At 41.1% G+C, this 6,185-nt stretch overlaps 1 long non-coding RNA gene across 1 annotated transcript; it reads right to left on the reverse strand.

The window, feature by feature from the left end:
- Positions 1-332: 332 nt before the first annotated feature.
- Positions 333-686, reverse strand: LOC128733439 (uncharacterized). Its single transcript, XR_008411932.1, has 3 exons — positions 661-686; positions 517-599; positions 333-441 (listed from the first exon to the last, which is right to left on the reverse strand). It is a non-coding gene; the product is annotated as an uncharacterized LOC128733439 (long non-coding RNA).
- Between the last annotated feature and the right edge of the window lie 5,499 nt (positions 687-6,185).

Below are 6,185 nucleotides of genomic sequence, written 5' to 3' on the forward strand. Positions count from 1 at the left end.
AGTCACATGCGCATGGACAACAATTCAAAAAAAGAGTACTCACTCAATACCCGGGGTTTACTTGAGGTTTACAGTCGCTGCTTGGTGGTCCATGTGGTTTAGCAAAATGGCGGGGTCGCCATCGCTATCCTGGGCAATACGCGATCTATCTGATCCGCGCCACGCGGATCCCGAAATTTACTCCTGCTGCTGACGACGCACGGCGTGCGAAATTGGCTGCTTTCTACTCGACGCTAGTAGTCTCACTCGATGCTAGTTGTTTGCTGTGTGTTGGATGCTGCCGATTGCTGTTCGGCCAGCCTATCCCGTACAGGGCGCAAAGTTGATGACGCTACCCTCGTCCGGCGTTGTAGCGGGCCGGGAAACCTTGAAGCTGACGGTGGGGTCAGAAGAAGTCGCTGACAATGTAGCAGGATGTCGATGACGTGTTCCGTGGCGAATCTATCATCCAAAATTTAAAAGAAAACCACACGCAATTTTACGCACACCGCCTTTTGGCAAAAATAGGTGCCCTACCTCTCGCAGCACACTTGCAGGCACGAACTGCGGTCGCACACGGGTAGCACTTTCAAAAAGCGAAATGTTCTATCACTGCCTATCTATGGGAAAGGGGAAAACTGCTTAGCTGGCTAGAAAAAGAATCTTCATGTGTTTCACTACCTTTACTTCCAATCACGTCGCGAGTCAAAATTACGGACAACTCCTGCCTCTTTCACGGGTCAGATTAAAGTGAAAGATCAGGACAAGGTGATCCTCAGATAACCGTCCTTGATCGAAACCTGCCTAACGAAATTCTTTATCGCTGTGTTCGAAAGTACGAAGTTGCATTTTCGGTTAAAGCAATCTTCTTCCAGTGCACGGCTTGCATCTTGTCAACCCGACCAACCCCCCAAGGTTAGAGAGCAAAGTGAAACACTCTCCCGATTGCGGGCGGGTCATCAGCCTTCATCGACAGGTCAACCTCCTCGATCGAGTTAGCGATGATAGGCAAATTAGGCACGTAAGCGAGCGTCTGGGATATCATTCTGATAGCAGCACGTATGCAAATTTGATTTGATTTTGTGCGTCGGCGCGCGGTATTGCCGACCACAGATTTTTATTGAAAATTTACTTGGAGAGTAGCGACATGAAAAATGAACCTATATTTAAATTTACAAATAATACTAATAATACTAATAATGTAATCTTGGCAAATATTAAATTAATCCTAATAACTATATACACGTGAGTTCGTTACACAATTTCTATAAGCCCTCTCAAGCCTGTGTGAACGAGTTCCACGTTCTTAGCATCACTGGATTTATCATTTCTCGATTACTTTTTCAATAAGACTTAAGTGGTATTGAGGAGACTCTCTTAGAAATTCGTAGCAGGGTCCAACAACACCAAAACATATAATTGAAGCTGATTCTCTGAAGGTACGAGAGAACACACATGAAATGGCTTGTTTCATTTGTTGAACAGAACCTTTCAAATAAGCTTCAATTGAAACTGGTGATTGTTTCAGCTGATAGCGATTGAAAATCATGCAAAATTTGTCAATGTTAACTAAATTAATTACATCATGCATTATATTAAAAGGGAATAAGCTAATCAAATATAGTTCATTTGCATTCAAAGACTCGAGCTTTCTACTAAATATTTATACTAAATACTATATAGTAGAAGTAGAGAAACCTGCCTCACCGACACAGATTGAAGCCTGTTTTGAAACGTAGCTGTGCAAATCCAAACCTTTATTGCTTCGTTGATACGTGATGATTTGCAATTCGAAGTCAGTTTGTCGGGGTCTGGTTCGTAGCTCATAAATCAAAAACCAAAGAAATAATTTTTACTAATAAAATTATGAGGAAGTCAGCAATTCGATAAGAAAATTGGTAAAAAGTTCGAGTAGACACGTCGGGGGGAGAAAATAAGCAAAACAAACGTGAAATCTTTCTATAATACTTCTGGGATGGTTAGTTTATCCGGAAAAGTCGGGAAGTTTTAAATTCAGCCTTTCGGGAAAGCACGCGACTGTCATTTTCTTTTTGTTTATGAATCATATTGTAAACTCTTGGAAGGTTAAGCAATTTATATAAATCACTTTATGTTTCAACATGCTCTTCTTTTCATTTTTAAAAATTTTTTTTTGAGTTTGTGTGACGGCAAAACGGGGGGGAATTTTTGAGTTTGAGTCTAAAATGGCAGAAATTTGAATCGTCCCTACGCCATCTTGCAGTAAACACTCTTCAATACGATCGCTAAGCGGGAGAACGACTATTGGTTTTCTTCTAAGATGCGGCACTAACAGTATAAAGAGGCAGGCGACATGAGGCAGAATGAATTAGTATGAAAAAACGGTCAAATGATTGTTTTTGCACTTGGTTTCCGGAACTTTTTTTATCGCCAAAATGAGCCCGAACGATCAATTTGCTTAAATGATAATCACAACGTAATGTTTCCTAAAGATCAATGATCGACTGAAGTTTTTGGAGCGTCTTAATAGAATACGAAACCTTTAACTTATATTTGACTCTACACTTGGTCATGACGAAAACTCTTTTTTGTAAAGAGAAGAAGTGTCTAATACGAAGAATGATTACTTAGCTGAACTTGAAATTTTCGATATAGACCAATGGGCTGTGCAATAACAGGTGGGGCTCGTACCTATGATCTGTCAGTTTGCACCCGAATGTTTTACTAACTAAACTACTGCCGCTCGAGATATTCTTCATTCTTCGCAACAACTTTCTCATTTCACTACCATTTTGCGATCTAATAGATAAGAGGCAAGCCATGCTATTAGTGTTGCCGAAGCTTCTAGTTTGCTAAGTTTAGCTAGCCGAATTACATGTTCGACACGGTCGAATACTTCCTTTAGATCAGTATAAACTGGTAAATTCTCCGTTAGCAGTGAGGTAAAATGAAGGAAATTAGAGGAAACCGATCTATCGAGAAAAATGCTAAAAGGTATAATCTCTTGGCTCGGAAACACGCAGCAATCCAGAAGGGGAAACTGTCAAAGCTCCCACTACTGGTCGTGCAGTGGCGGGACAGTTGAAGTCGGTTCTGGTCTCATCGGTTATGCGAGGTAAGCAAATCTTCTATCGTGTTTCGTCTTCGTAATTGGGCGGGTTGGTTGCAGGCTGATCTCCTTGGCTCCAGCATAGGGGCAAGTTGCCGAATTACTGGTACATATATACCGCGGCAACATGCAAATCTATTGGCGGAATGACGTTTTCCGGGACCTCGGTTAAACAAGATTAATATTCACAGTGCTGAATGGGGATTCGCAATGGAGAAACTCACTTTTACTTCCGTCGATTGGCTGGATTTCGGCTCGCCGTGCCGTGGGATAACTATAGCCCTCTCGTGCGATTGAGATTGTGCTCCTACGTCTCGCTCGATGGCAAACGATCTATTTACTATGACGGTTCGATCAGCACTCTCGACCGGTTCTTGAGTCTGCATACAGCCGACTTTCTGGCTCAATTAAACAATTCAGTAGGATGGCTCACAGCCGTGCCTTCTGCATGTCGAAATGCCGAACGTCGACTGTATTTACCACCCTGGGAATATGGGAAAAATCTCAAGTTAAACCGGCTTTTCCCATTTACAGTTTCTAATCTTCATTTAGACATTTGACCCGATGAAGCAAAACAATAAGTAAATATAATAAATAAATAAAACTGCCGATGAATGGTAATATAGAGGGATATGCAGTTTTTCACATGAAAGAAATAAGGTAACTATAAACAATGATCTCTAAGACCTAAGAGCAAGCACATAGAGTAGTAATTCCACGATGATTTCATACATGACCTTTGTCATTTTTATAACTGGAATGAGAAACTACTTCCGTTAATATTGCGTTGAACGTTGACGTTGCAAAGAGAGATATCACAACGCTTTATTTACAGTGCAGCAGTAACACCATCTGGACCAAGAATGTATGACGCTTCTAATTTATAAATAGCATCTTTAGCAAGTTGGATCTATTTCTTAAAAATTAAATAGTTTTCCTATTCTGAAAGCGTTGCGAGGAAAGTAAAGGACGAGAACAGATAATTAATAACATGCCTAATAAATTTTTGGAAATTTATTTTTATCTAAAATATTCAGACAGCTACCTTGGTCGTATAAGAAATATTAGTTGAGGGTCTTCTAGAACGCAAACAACGCTTTTTTTATTCACTGCCGCCGCTGTCACGAAAGATCAGAACCCTCAAGCGTTATATTTCTTCCTCCATACTCCTTCTCATCGTTTACAACATGATATGCACAATAAATGTATCATTACATTATACTGTACTACAAAAAAGTAAAATTTTCTCTGCAGTACATTTTTTCCTTATTGAGTTTGTTCAGTACAATGCGCACCCACTCGCTAGACCACATGTATGGAGTGAGATCAACAAACAACCATGCGTCGTCATTCACTTTCGGTTGGAAAATGGTTTTGAAAAATTAAAATCTCTCATCACACCCTGCTTTCTATGGCCAAACCCTTATCGACCGGTGTTGTATTCACTCTAAAAAAGAACGCTTCATCATATCTGCATATATCAATTACACAACCGATTCGAAAAGACGCACCCGCCACCGAGCGGTTATTATGAAACTTATTCCAAATTCAGCTCACACCTAATAGAAACCAGTTGAGAGGAATCTTCCACAAATGTGATCTCGCTGCAGACCGCGCCTGACGATGATTTGACAAGTCTAGTTTTGCGCTTCGTTGACTGCTCCAGAAGTGCTCCGAATCCCCCGGTACGGTGGTGGTGGGTGGGGTAAACGAATTCGCAGCGCTTGGACCGTTTCTCGCCGCAAGGCTAATGGTTACGATCCATTTTTCCTGCGCCTTCCAAATCCGTACCATGCATGGTGTGAAGGCGCGAAAAGGTTATGTGCCGTATTGCTATTTTATTCATACCGAACACACAAACCCGTGGCAGTGGCGGCAGAACGTAGGTAGGAACCGGAAGACTCCGGCGAATGCGTCAGACGAGGAAGAAAAGAAGAAAAAAGCCGTTCCAGTTTTTCGCCAACTGATTGGCAATCGCCTTGGTAGTTCAATCTGATGGTTTTCGTGATAGCGGAGCAAATCGAGGCACTGGGTAGGGATAAAATGTGCTCTATGCTGTTCGTAGGAGATATCTGTTCGAATGTTAGGTACATATTGGAGGAGAAAATGTGAAAAATGTGATATCCAAATTAATCAATCAATCATTGTTGGTTTTATCGATGAGTGTGTACTTTTTATTTTCGATTTCAGCTCTCGGTTGAGTGGCGGCAATCGTCTATGCTGGCAGGATGTCGGAGGAATTGGGGTACCGGGAGGTCAGATATAGGCGTTCGATTTCCATGAAATTGTCGAAAGAGAATGAACATAAATCATAGACTTCACAATACTCGCTCGCTTGATGGTAGGCATGATACGCCTCCGAATTGTGGTCGGATTTACAAGGGCGAACAGTATTGTCCGTCATCATCATCATCACCATCATCGTGGTGACTGTAATCGAATTGTCGAATTCATTCAACACACAATGATAGGGATTTTTTTTTATCTTTTGCGGCCACGGTAATGTTGCTGGTGGACTTGACCGACACTTTGGCCGGAGGGGAAACTTAAAGTTGAAAGTTGAAACAGACAGATGAAAATTATGTTTCGTTGCTGTCTTCTATAGGTGGTGAATTTAAATAGTAAAATTTGAGCCATTCAAGATAAAAACTCTAATTGGATGACTACTGTATGAATAATAATAGATCTAATCTAAAATATTTCCGGTGACTCTTCCATTCATAATCAATTTACCTCCTTCAGCTTTCAACCCTTATGCGAGTTCCCAGAGGAAACAAAACTTCCATGCAAATGAAGTCATTAAGAATATTTAGAAAATTACACAAGAACGTTTACAGTACCTCTAATTAGCTACTCAACAGCGACCTTTTCAACCTAGAACTGTTCCACGACAGCAAAGGTGGTGAACGTCGCACTCTTTCTCTCTTTCTGTCTCTCTTAGTCTCGGAAGATTTTTCGCTGAAGTGTAATAATGCAAGATAAAAGTTGAACTGCTGTCGTCGTTTGCTTTGGCATCGTTGCCGATTTGGCAAGCTACTGGTCATCCGAACGAAAAGAGGAAACGTCGTAAGCTAGGGAAAAAAAACAAAACGGTTGCTTAAAATTTGCATATTTACGG

The sequence above is a fragment of the Sabethes cyaneus genome, chromosome 2, assembly GCF_943734655.1.
Source record: "Sabethes cyaneus chromosome 2, idSabCyanKW18_F2, whole genome shotgun sequence".
Classification (NCBI taxonomy): domain Eukaryota; kingdom Metazoa; phylum Arthropoda; class Insecta; order Diptera; family Culicidae; genus Sabethes; species Sabethes cyaneus.